Genomic DNA, 13,999 nt, shown 5'->3' with positions numbered 1-13,999 from the left:
GATGTCTTGTCCAAAATATTTGATTCAAATAATAAATTAGGCTGTCACAGATGGTGATCAATTATAATGGGCAATTGGCAACAATAGGACAGACAGACAGACATACGAAATCTTAAGCAAGATAATAACATATATTATGCTTGTGTCCATAGAACTTCGGAACCTCGGGAAACTCAGAAGAAGAAAAGAAGAAGACAGAAAGAAGGAAAGATGAAGACAACCATCATGCTCTACAGTTGGATCTTAGCGGGATCCCTCCAGTTGCACGCGGGTGCCACCACCCTGACCCCCTACCACACAGGTCGTGAATGTTTGCCAACTCTGCCATACGCTAAACCCCGAGATAGTTACCGTTACACCGACCTGGTGTGACCGGTTCATCACCTGGTATTCCCTATCCTACGTTGTGGAATCACTATTAGTATTTGCGATACTCTGCAGTGTCGTTCAGACTCTAAGACTGCGGAAATGGCGGAGGAAAGCCTTCCGCACTCGCACTCCGATATACACCCTCAGAGCCCCTATTTTCGGACTTCAAGAAACACCCCAACCGATTTAAGTGAATTAACGTGCATCCGCTTTTTTTGTGTGTGTTTTGTTCGTTCCAACAAAAATAAATGTCAAACTCTGTGCTTGACTGCCAAGCCAGAGAGACCTGTGTTGCTGCTATTTGTAGTTTAAAATACTTTAAATTATTTTCATTGCTTGAGTAAGGATAGTTCAGTTAAGTATACTCAGAGGTTCCAGTTTTTTTATTTTGTAATGCATGCCTGAATGTCATAACGCCCCGTAGAAGGTTATAATGATGTATGCACATAAATAATTGAGGTAAAAGTTGCAATTCATAGGACAGAGCAGTGTAGAGCCTATAAAGTGCTTACGGGTGCCCAACGTGGGAAGAGAACGAAGACGACGCGGTTATTTGATCCTTCACGCTTCACGTTGAGGATCACAAGGAGGGTGTGTAGCCACCTGGGATGGCCACTTCAAGAATACAAATGGACATTTGCAAAGATTGCAGGGAAAAATGGATAATAGTAAGAAAGCAAATCGGCACAGAGCCTGTCTGCATATTGGAACAGCAGCTCCGAGACAAGCCGGAAACTGTAGGCCCATTAGCATATGGATGGCCCATCTCCGGGAACAAAGGAAGATACTTAAGTAACCGATCTGGCCCCAGACCTCGCGGCGCCAGTTCCCCAAACCGAAAGCAGAAAACAAAGCATTCCAACGGCCACCTAGGACACGCCCAGCCATCAGGGCACCCACCCCTTTATTGGTCAAGATCAATACGAGTGATCAAGATACGGCCCAATTGATTGGGGGTCAAGTTCAAGGCACACCCAAAAGCGCGCAAAGCCCCTTCAGGTATAAGTGGAAGGCCCCAAGAGAGCATTGCTCTCTTGGACTTGGCTCTCACAGCGGAGAAACCCGTCCACCAGCTGCACCCGAAGCAGTCCAAGGTCAACGCTCGCTACCAGGCGGGCGACCTTAGCTGTTTCCCTTCACCACTTCGACCCCAGCAGCCTCAGAACCGAACAACGGCCATTGTTCCTCTGACTGAGTGGGCGCCCGAAGCTAAGGATAGGCTTTCGCAGTAGTGATAGTTTAGTCTGTAGTATTCCGTGCATGAGTAGATATTACTGTGTGTCTAAATAAATAGTATTGACTTTGAACTAACTAACTGGTGTACCGACTTTTTGATCAGTATTCGGGTTTGAACCTTGTGGCGGTATCCAAAGATACCTGACGACTCTAGAGCAAACATAATTAGGATTAAGAAAGGCGACCATATTGACCAGCATACTCAGAGCCAATCAAAGAGGGCAACACTTGCTAATGTTGCGACTTTTTCCCATCAGGGTACTTCCGATCCGCTCTCTTCCAACGACACCGATGGGAAAATTGAAACAAGCAATTAATTTCTCCAAATTGTCAATTATTCATTTCTGTATATCTCTGAATGCATCGAAAAATCGAAACAAATGGATACTTCAGTACATTCAACAACTGCTCCCTGAAAATAGTTTGGGTCACGGCATAAATACAAGTGTTTGTGCAGCAGCTCAGGAGCTGCAACATGAAGCCAATTTCCAGAACAACATCACTCAGCAACACAGAATCATCTATCAAATAATATGTCCGTCTCCATATAGAATATACCATTAAAACTGTCCATAACAGGATGAAATTTAACGAGATAAGGAACAGCAATATGATTGATTTTGTTCGACTCTCCATCTCTGGGTCTCTGGAACTCTTCGCAGCATTGTTTGCCCGAAGTCGGCTGCGGGCTTTACTGCTCACCATTATGTGTCTGATGGTTGCAACATTAAGCAACAGAATCAGGACGAATGGGACACACGGAGTCACAATGTGATGCAGAAACTCGAAGGCTATCCAAACAGGAGATACTTGAGTGGAGAATGATTGAAAGCAAAAGCTGCGTGTGTTACTAATCGAGTACCAGTCTGCGAACATGAAGTACCAAAAAATGTTTTTGAAACAGCTCAGCACAGCCACGGTTCCGAGAACCACCGCCGCCACTTTCTCAGTGCAATATTTATTCTTCAGCTTCTGACAACAAATGGCAACAAATCGATCAAAGGTGAAAGACACAGTAAACCAGACAGAACTGTCCGTAGCTGCATAAAGAAAGACAGCATGGATATTACACATACGGATAGACCACAGGAAATAAAACCGCTCCCAGTAAACAATCGGGATGTGTCTGAATATTAGATCGAAAATAATGACCAGTAGATCTGCTGCTGCCATGGCCAACAGGTAGCGAGTGACACATCTGGAAAGTCCACAGTTCCGAATAGTCAGGGTTAGAATCGTAGCTACATTAGCTGGAGGGAAGCAAAATAAACAGTGAGATTCTGCATCTGGATGGAGAGAAAAACGTTAGTTTGACAAAATGATGATTGATCCGTTTCAAATATTAGGTCGGCACGGTATACAGTGGTTGTTACTGTTCTTTCCACAGTTCCAGGTCCAGATTCGATTCCCGGCTTGGGTCACTGTCTGTGCGGAGTCTTGACGTTCTCCCGTGTCAGCATGGTTTTTTTTCTCCGGGTGCTGCCCTTTCCTCGCGCAGTTCAAAGATGTGCAGGTTAGGTGTATTGGCCATTCTAAATTGTCCATAATGTGAAAAATGTTTTGGTGGGTTAACTGGGTTACGGGGATACTGTGAAGGCTTGGGTCTGGGCAGCGTGCTCTTTCCAAGGCCGGTGCAGACTTGATGGGACGAATGGCCTCCTTCTGCACAGTAATTTCTATGATTGTATGAAATATGTCACCGAATCCAGTCACATTCTTAGGTGGTTGCTTTGTATAGGACACAGGCGCTATTGGCCGATGGGAATTCTTTATGATGAAAACCTCGATGCTTTATAGAGGAGTGCAAAAAAAGTAGGAAGGTGATTAAGAGGGAAATTAGGAGGGCTGGGAAGGACTATGAAATCTCCTCGGCAAGGAAGATTAAGGTGAATCGCAAAGCATCGTATTCGTATGTAAAGGGTACTAAGTGAGTACTTTTCATCAGTGTTCACCAAAGAAAATGACTTTGTGGAAGACGATTCTTGGGTAAGGTGTGTGGATAGTCTGGGCCATGTTGAAATCAAAAAGGAGGAAGTATTGGGTATGTTATATTATATTAAAGTAAATACGTCTCCTTGGCCGGATGCGGTTTACCCCAGAATACTGACGGAAACAAGGGAGGAAATTGGTAGGGACTTACCTGACATCTTTGTGTCCTCATTGGCCACAGGTGAGATACGACAGGACTGGAGAATAGCTGATCTGAAATCGCTGTTTAAGAAAGGCAGCAGCGATAATCCAGGAAATGAAAGGCGGTGAGCCTCGCGTCGGTAGTAGGTAAATAATTGGACAGTATTTTCAAGGACAGGATTGATCCCCATATGGAAAGAAATGGGCTCATTTACGATAGACAGCATGGTTTTGTGAAAGGGAGGTCGTGCCTCACTAACTTGCTCAAGTTTTTTTGAGGAGGTGACAAAGATGATTCATGAGGGGAGGGCTGTGGATGTTATTTTCATGGATTTCAGTAAAATCTTTGCCAAAGGACAGCACGGTGGCACAGTGATTAGCATTACCGCCTCTCGATGCCAAGGTCCCAGGTTCGATCCCGGCTCTCGGACGCTCTTTGTGTGGAGTTCGCACATCCTTCCTGTGTTTGCGTGGGTTTTCCCCCCAAAACCAAAAGATGTGCAGGATAGATGGATTAACCATGCTAAATTGCCGCTTAATTGGAAAAAAAAATGTTTTGTACTTGAAATGAATTTTTTAAAAAACAGGACCAAGTGCCTCATGGCACTCTGGTACAAAAGGTGAAGTAACACGGGATCTAAGGTGAGGTGGTAAGATGGATACAGAACTGGCTCGGTCACGAATGGCAGATGGTAGCAGTGAAAGGTTTTTTTTCTGAATGGAAGGCAGTGACCCGCGATGTTCCACGGGAACCTGTAGCTGGTCTGATTAGTAAGTTTGTGAATGACACCAAGTTTAGTGCAGTGGTAGATACTGTTGAGGATTGTCCGAGGATACAGCAGAACATTTATAGATTGGAGACTTCGCTAGGGAAATGGTAAATTGATTTTAATCAGGATAAATGCGAATTCATGCATTTTGGTAGATCTAACATAGAGTGGAAATATGCAGTAAATAGCAAAACTCTTTGGGATAAAGAGAGATCTGGGTATACTGGTCCACAGATCTTTGAAAGTGGCAACACAAGTGGACAATGTAGTGAAGATAGCATACAGAATGCTTGCCTTCATTGGACGTGGATTTAGCATAACAACTAGCAGTTCATGGATAGAACCTTGGTAAGGCCGCCCTTGGAATATTGCGCACAATTCTGGATGCCACATTACAGAAGTGTGTGGAGGCTTTGAACAGTTTGCAGAGGAGGTTTACCAAGATATTTCCTGGTCTGCAGGGTCTTAGCTGTTCAGCAGTGCTGGTACGACTGTTTTCATTCGAGAGACAGGGGTTGAGGGGTGACCTGATAGAGGTCTACAATATTAGAAGGGGCATGGATAGAGTGGATGGACAGGCACTCTTTCCTATGGTGGACGGGCCAGGCACCATGGGCCATAGGTTTGAGGTTCGTGGGGCAAAGTGTAGGTATGTGCGAAGCAGGTTATTTACGCAGATGGTGGTGAGTGTCTGGAACGCGTTGTCAGAGGAGGTTGTGAAAGCAAATACATTAACGGCGTTCAAAAGGCAACTTGCAAAAACATGGATAGGATGGGTATAGAGGGATAGGGCACAAGGACGTACTGAGGGTTTTGGTAAATGTCGATATCATGACAGGTACATTCTTAGAGGGCCGAATGGCCTGTTCCTGTGCCGTATTGTGCTTTGTTCTTTGTTCTAATAATTTCTCGGTGATCCGTTCCAAATCATACCCATTTGTGTCCAGTTGTGCTGTCGATTCATTGCCTTTACAAAGAGTGTGCCCTTTGATTTTGTTTTGTTTCCACCCACACCAAATCAGCATCTTTCTCCTTTGTACCTATATCAGTACTTAATACAGCCTTGATGTCATCTTTATCCAACACAGCAACTCCACCTCCTGTTCCATTCTGTCTGTCCTTGCGGAATGCTGAGTACCCTTGGACATTTAACTCCCAGTCCCGGTCCTCCTGCAACCATGTTTCAGTGATCCCCACCAAATCACACCCATTTGTATCTATTTGTGCTGTCAGCTCATTGACCTTGTTCCAAAAACTGCGTGGATTCAGGCACAGGGTTTCCAAATATGTCCGACTGATTTGTCTTTCACTTTGAAGATTTTCTTGCGCACTATTCTTTTCACACATTCTGACCTCCTTCATTAACCTCTGGTAAAAGTGTGCCGCATCCACAACTTTCGCTCTCCCAGTCACCTTATATTTTTTATCCTTCCCCTCCCCGCTATTTGCTAGTTTAAAGTTCTTGTGACCACTCTATTTTCTCCTTTCCGCTGGAACAATGTTCCCAGTCCAACTCAGGTGGACGCCATCCCAACGGAACAGATCCATCTTGCCAACATACTGATGCCAGTGCCGCATGAAATGTAGCCCCCCTTTCCTGCACCACTCGTTTAGCCGCGTGTTTACTTCCCTAATTTTCTCATTCCTAGGCCAATTTGCAGATGCCTGGGGTAGAAATCCAGAGATTATAACCCTCGAGGACCTGTTCGTTAATTTTGGTTCTAGTTCCTGGTAATTCACAAACAGATCCTCAAACAGGTCCAAGGGACTGGTTTAGCACAGGGCGAAAGAGCTGGCTTTTAAAGCAGACCAAGGCAGGCCAGCAGCACAGTTCAATTCCCGAACCAGCCTCCCCAAACTGGCGCCAGAATATGGCGACTGGGGGATTTTCAAAGTAACTTCATTTGAAGCCTGCTTTCGACAATAAGCGATTATCATTTTCATTTTCATCCGTGCAGACTCCATACAGACAGTGAGCCAAGCCGGGAATCGAACCTGGGACCCTGGAGTTGTGAAGAAATTGTGCTCACAACCATGCTACCGTGCTGCGCTTGATGTCCCGCACACTGGCACCGGGCAGCCAACATATCATGTGACACACTTGGTCCTGCTTATAAAGGATGCTCTTTGTCTCCCTAATCATTGAATCCCCTACTGCTACCAATTGTCTTTTTGCTTCCACGCTTGAATGTCCTCCTGTACCACGGCACAGTGGTCAGCTAACTCATCCTCCTCATCAACAATGGATCAAGTACCTCCTACCTGTTGGACAAGGTCAAGAGCTGAGGCACCCTTACATCAATGTCTGTCCCTGACCACTGGCTGAATTCAAGGTAGTGAGCCGAAGTGGTGGGACTACCTCCTGGAACACAGTGTCTGGGTACCTCTCCCCCTTACTGATCTGTCGCAACGCCTGAAACTCAGAATCCAACTCATCAACTGTGAGCCGGAGTTCCTCGAGCAACCAACACTTTCTACAAATGACGTCACTAGATACCACAATGGGGCACATCAGCTCTTTCATCATGCCGGAAGAACACACCACGCATTTTTAATATTTCCCCATTACCTCAATATATAACAAGAAATTTCAAATGGATTTTCAAATTTGAACAGATTCCTTATTCGCTAAGAAAATCACTCCTTCCTGTAATGACACACTTCATCCCTCGCCGCCCCCCTCCCCTCAAGTCGGAACAGTGTGTCAGTGAATCATGAAACCGCTTTACATTCCCAAGGTCTGTTCGATAATCTCCTGCTCAGCTCTGCGTCCGATATTTCCGTTTCACCTTCAGCCAATTTCACCCAACTCCGTGTTTTCCACCCAACTGTCAAGCACTCTCGCCCTGCCAAGTAGCTCTCACAGTGCAGAAAAACAGTACTGCCAAACAGTGCAGACAAACAATACTGACTGGCTTCATTGTTTATCGGCCTCAATATCCAATGCTCTGGAAACAGAATTAAATCATTTGCACAATCCAACAGATACAGTTGAGTGTAACTCAGCTGAATCCTGTTTCAGGAATACAACTCGCCAAACGAGTAGCATTCAATTACCCGATGTGAGGGCTAATTTAGCTTTCAATTGAAGATCAGTTTAATTGCTAGTTACCCCCTTAGAACCCGTTAGAACTCACCACTTGAACTTGCTGTATTTTACCCAGCTCGAAAGCACTCTCGTCAGCCACGCAACAATCTCAGCGCAGGCGCCTGTTGACAGAGTGCGCCGGAGATTGCCACAATGAAGAGATACATTTATAAGTCAATTTACGTCAAAAAGGTGGAAAGAACAGCCTTCAGTGGACAGATGTTGCAGAAATGTGGAAAAGGTCAATGAGCAGCGCGAAAGGGAATATATGTGCGCAATGCTTGCGTCAGAAAAGAGTCTAAAAACAGCAGGTTAAAGTCCAACAGGTTGTTTCGAATCACTATCTCGCAGCGCAGCTCCTTCGTCAGGTGAGGAAGGACCTAAGGAAGGAGCTGCACTCCGAAAGCTAGTGATTCGAAACAGAACTGTTGGACTTTACCCTTGTGTTGCAAGATTTCTAACTGTGCCCACTTCCGTCCAACGCCGGCATCTCCACGTCATGCATCAGAATGGTGATTGAACAGAGGCAGGGATTTTCAGCGCGCTGCAGAGTTTGGTCATCTGAAGTGTTGCGCTGATGGCATTGGAGTTCTCGAGTCCGACTTTAACAAAGACACATTTGAGAATATGTGAAGGGGTCTCTAAGTCAGAATTGGGGAAGTGATATTTCGGAGATGATATTATACAGTTTTAGTACTGGAAATGACGTGGGTTAGCAACTCTCCACCATGTGAAAGCAGTTGCAGAGATTGTGAACTATATTATTGTATATCTATATCGTTCACCTGAGGAAGGAGCAGCGCTCCGAAAGCTAGTGACATCGAAACAAACTTGTTGGACTTTAACCTGGTGTTGTCAGACTTCGTACTGTGCTCACCCCAGTCCAACGCCGGATCTCCACATCATATTATTTTAAGGCTCAGGCATTTGACAGATCAGGGAAATTACATTGATGGAGAGTAAAGGTGTTTCAGAATGAACTGCACAAAATGCATTTTCACATCCAAATATCAATCAAACAAAGTCCCGTGTGTATCAATGAATTGTAAAATTAATAGAGATATAGTTACTGACCAGGCACACCGAAAACAGCAAGGAAGGGATAGTAACCCGCCTGAATGATCTGGAGTGTGAAATAGATCCGTTTTTCCAATGACATCCATTTATAAAATGTAGAAAGTTCGTAAAGCGCGCCGAATAAACCTCTGTTTACTGTTGGAACATTCCAGTCTTTTGTTCTCAGATTCTGGCCAACCAGGATTATTTCCAGATTTTCATCCATTGATGGAACATTCCTACACACTGATCGCAGATTCGGAAACATTTTCGTATTATTCCAATCCATTGTTCTCACATTCACAGCCATTGTTGTAACATGCCAGGCTGCGAATCTCAGATTTCAATCTCTCCCCTCGCACCGCCTGCAGCCGCTGATCTCTCTCAGTTGCCAAAGCGATGCTGCCAAAGAGATTATGGGAGAACTCCTTGAAAGGAGTCTCGTTTTACAGAAAATGGAATCCCTCAAGGGAAACAATTTGGGTCCAGGGAGACTGATCCGATTTCCACTCCCTAAAATAGCAGGTAGTAGTAATTGAGGGATCCAGGAAAATGCTCTGGGGTCTGGGTTTGAATTCAACCAGGGCATTCGGAGAGATTGAATGCAATAAAGATCTGGAAATAAATTCCGATTGGTGGTCATGAAACCTTTTTCGTTTGTCGTAAAAATCCAGCTGGTTCACTGATGTCCTTCAGGGAATAATAACAACCTGCGCAGTGAGAAAGCAGTTGCAATTAACTATTTTCAATGAGACAGGATTTGCATCAGACATTGACGAAAATCTAACAATCAGCCATGGATATCACAGTGACGCCGAGGAATTGAGGTGTGTACAGTGAACAAGAATAACAAGAAAGGAGAGACTGATAATCACTGTAGCAATCTCTGTAATGCCAACTGTGGTGAGTTTCGAGAGATCATCAATTCGGGACAAAATTAGTCTTTGCGACAAGATATGCGCACCACAAATGATACCGGATTGACTAATGCGTTCGTCTCACATGCAGCCCAAAATGGCCAGAAAGCTTGGGAATCTGTTGACCCTCCTGACTCAACACACACTGTGACCTGGCCCCTTCACCATTTAACCGGAGCACGGCAAAGGGAAGCTCAGGCCACCGGGATCGCCTCCAAAACGGCAAAATGTTGTTGTTCCAATTCAGGGACACAGGGCAATCTGGAAACATGACGGAGGACACAGAGAGATACTAATAGAGGTGCATTCCCCTCCCTATCCCGAGATACACGGTCCAGATAAGATCCATGGTGGACCCGCAAGCAGGAGAAATGCCGCACCACCGAAAAGACCAGGATTAGCGTCAACCGGCCGGAGGTATAATTGTGACCGAGTCCGTCACTTCTTTCCCAGACTCTCGCGAACCTAACCAATATTCACAAGGTCCTGAGGAAACTCACCAGCCCTTGGACGCGCCGGCAGCAGCTCGGACGGCACCAATATGCACGAAAGAAGAGTCGCCATAGTTTTGAGGGGGAAAGGTTCCTGACTCAATCTCCCCACGCGCCCGCTATGTACTCAATGACGGTGTCAGGCCTCTGCAGAGTGGATCCGCAGCGTCAAATTTGAGAATATAGGGCGTTTCCTAGTGAGCGTTGGGTAGGAGGCATCCAGCAAATGTTTATGGGATAGTGGACCACACTTAACACCAGCAGCTCACATCGAATTGAATGGTGCATTGAAAGGAAAATCATGTTGAGCGGTTTCAACGGCCATTTGCAACAAGGTGGAGAAACTGACCCTTTGGAGTTTACATAGGAAGACATATTTACTTTCAATTCTGCTATCTTGAATGATTTATCTCCAGGACCGAACACAACTTAGATTTCGATCGAATGAGAAAGTTTAATTTATCCTTCAAAACAGCAAATTGCATTGTTTGACAAATGGATGGAGAGTTAAAAGCATCATCCACGATTTATGTGTGTAAATCCATGGACCAAATGTGTACCGTGAGCCAACTGCGCGTTCAGCCGGGCAAAATGTCACGGTATCTCTCGGTGTAACATGTGCTCTGGAATCGAGAGCCCGTTTCTACCCAACTCAATTCTGACAGTGCGGAATGTCAGGAGAGGTCGCTGGAGAGGGGCTGGACCAAAGCTCAGAAGTCATGTTGGTTTCCCAAACAATCAGGAGAACATGTGCCGAAAGTAATTTCCGGATTAGTGGGGCAGGGTGTCCAGCTTCTCGTAGTCTCAGCAAATAATTCACCTATCTGTTCAATAAAGAAGCCGGATGTGTCCTGACCCCCTAACTATCAACGACCGAAGACTGACTTACACAGCCCCTGTGACCTCCCCGCTGTTGTGAGCAATCCCGAGGTTTGGAAATTACGAACTACACAAGCCCGAAATGTTACTGTTTTAGATATCAGGAATAGATTTTGGTGAATTTCCTTAAGACGGGAACGCCAATACAAATTTCCTTTCACCTTCCTGGGTCAACAGTGCACCTGCATATGTGGACCGCAGGGATTTCACAATATTCCCATAATCCGAAACGGAAATTTTAGCTCAGTATGTAGACGCCCTTCTCCTCCATAACGTAAGGAGAGAGGAACACTGAGATATCCTCGATGATTCGCGAGGCCTCTCCGCCATCCTGGGACAAATAGTTAACCCAAAATTCTGGGATGATGAAAAGCCGGATGACAATTATAGCCGCTATGGTGATCTGTGTGAAACGAGAGGTAGAAAGGAAAAAGCTATAGACCAGCTGACAATTCCTATTAGCCCCGATTTAAAACACTTAAGATTGTATTTTAGGACTGTTATGATATTGTCTAAACCACTTGGACAGTTTTGGATCAAAGATCTTCACCGTTGTTTTATTTACCAAACAAAGAACACCCCTTGGACTGGGACAGTGCTGTTCACACAGGTCATTCCTGAACTAAAAAGGCGCCAGCCGTACAGACACCGAATCCAGAATTGCATTTTGACATTCACGTAGCGGCGATGGACGCTACTATCTCTGCCGGTCTAGTACAGGAAAGGCCCGGGAGGCTGGGACCGGCTGCGTCTGCGTCCTCACCCTTACGTCCGACACAACAGGAATATTCCACATTTGAATGCCACGGACTGGCAGCTTCCGGGCCAATCCAACTTTTTACCTATATATTTGGCCTCAATCCACTAACTATTTTTGCAGAACTGACCCCCCCCCCCCCCCCCCCAGTTATTATTAGATGGACGAATAAAAGGTGGAATTATTAGGCAGAATCACAATGCCCGATGAGAGTTAACGTGATAAGGTTAGGCCACTCCCGTTAACAGAAGTCTTGTACCCACTTTCCTTGTAGACATCAGTAATGCCGGGGAAGCGCTAGAATACCACTTTGTGGCAGCACCTAGTCCCAAGGGACCGATTCTGCCAAAACAAAGGAGGGGTAGTACCGAATAGCACATTAGAAACCAGAGAACAGTAGACAGACACAAAAAACCACTCACACATTGTATAGCCGGATCCTGGATTGATGATGGAGTGAGGGAATCCGGATGTTGCAATCATATGGAGAACAATCAAGGGCAGGTGCTGGAGGTAAGAACATCGAACCTATCCAGTGACATCAGCGCTCAGACTGTCTAATGAACAGCAGTAACATTTGTCGTCACCTACACGGAATATTATCCCCCCCCCCCCCCCCCACCCCCACCACATGACATTCTTTCAGACAGCATGTATGTTTCTCAAGTACTGACTGACTGTTCGCCGATATCGGAAGCTGGAGCATTTGTGTTAACCGATGAACAGCCTCTCCCGTTAACCACATTAACAAAATATATAATCGAGAACGCCCAAGGGCATCACAGTGGGGTAATTAAGGCAATGACTCGCCTTGGCCCTCCCCAGCAGGCAATCTAAGTGCAGATCAGTTAGCAAAGCAAGAGGCCAGTGTGTTGCCCATAAGGCCATAAGACAAAGGAGCAGAATAAGGCCTTTCGGGCCATCGAGTCTGCTCCGCCATTAAATCATGCCTGATAGTTTCTCATTCCCATTCTCCTGCCATCTCCTCATAACCCCTTATCCCCTTACTAATCAAGAACCTATTGAATTCTGCCTTAAAGGAACTCAATGATCTGGACTCCACAGCCTTCTGCGGTAAAGAATTCCACAGATTCACCAGCATCGGGCTGAGGAAATTCCTCCTCATCTCAGTTTCAAATGTAGTCTGAGATGGTGTACTCTGGTTCTAGTTTTTCCTCCAAGTGGAAACATCCTCACCACGTCCGCTGTATCCAGGCAGTGGCCTGTAAGTTTCAATAAGATTCCCCTCATCCTTCTAAACTCCTATGAGTACAGACCCAGAGTCCTCAACCGTTCCTCATATGACAATTTCTTCATTCCTGAGATCATTCTTATGAACTTCCTTTGGACCCTTTCCAAGGCCAGCACATCCTTCCTTTGACACGGGGCCCAGAACTGGTCACAATACTCCAAATGGGGCCTGACCAGAGCCTTATACAGCCTCATAATCAGCATCTTGGCCCTTTGTGCCAATATCAATTCTAAATACAGTCTTTATATTCTCTTTATCCAATACAGCAACTCCACCTCCTGTTCCATTCTGTCTATCCTTTCAGAATACTGAGTTCTCTTGGACATTTATCTCCCAGTCCCGGTCCTCCTGCTACAATTGTTCAGTCATCCCCACCAAATCACACCCATTTGTATCTATTTGTGCTGTCAGCTCATTGACCTTATTCTGAATACTGCGTGTATTCAGGTACAAGGTTTCCAAATCTGTCCGTCTGATTTGTCTTTCACTTGAAGGGTTTTCTTGCGCACTATGCTTTTCACACATTCTGACCTCCTTCATTAATCTCTGGTAACAATGTGCCTCATCCACAACTTTCGCTCCCTATATCACCTTACATTTTTTTCCCGTGCCCTTACGCCTTCGCAGCAGATTGGCAAGCCCTGACTGTTTATTCTATTCATCTCTACCTTCCTCTCACATACTGACCTGCTGTTCTGGTTCCGATTAACCATTACACATCTTGTAGTTTTACCTTTTCCGTCTCCGTTATTTGCCAGTTTAAAGGCTGTGACCACCCTATTTTCTCCGTTCCGCCAGAACAATGTTCCCAGTCCTCAATGGAACCTATGCCTCCTGTCCACATACTGATGCCAGTGCCGCAAGAAATGGAACCCCCCTTTCCTCCACCACTCCTTTAGCCGCGTGTTTACTTCCCTAATTTTCTCATTCCTATGCCATTTTTCAGATGCCTAGGGTAGTAATCCAGATAGTATAACTCTTGAGGACATGTTCGTTAATTTTGTTCCTAGTTCCTGATAATAATAATAATAGGCCACTACAACTGGATTCTCCC

This window comes from Scyliorhinus torazame, chromosome 23 (assembly GCF_047496885.1).
Source record: "Scyliorhinus torazame isolate Kashiwa2021f chromosome 23, sScyTor2.1, whole genome shotgun sequence".
NCBI lineage: Eukaryota > Metazoa > Chordata > Chondrichthyes > Carcharhiniformes > Scyliorhinidae > Scyliorhinus > Scyliorhinus torazame.
Note: the sequence above shows the minus strand (reverse complement) of the source record.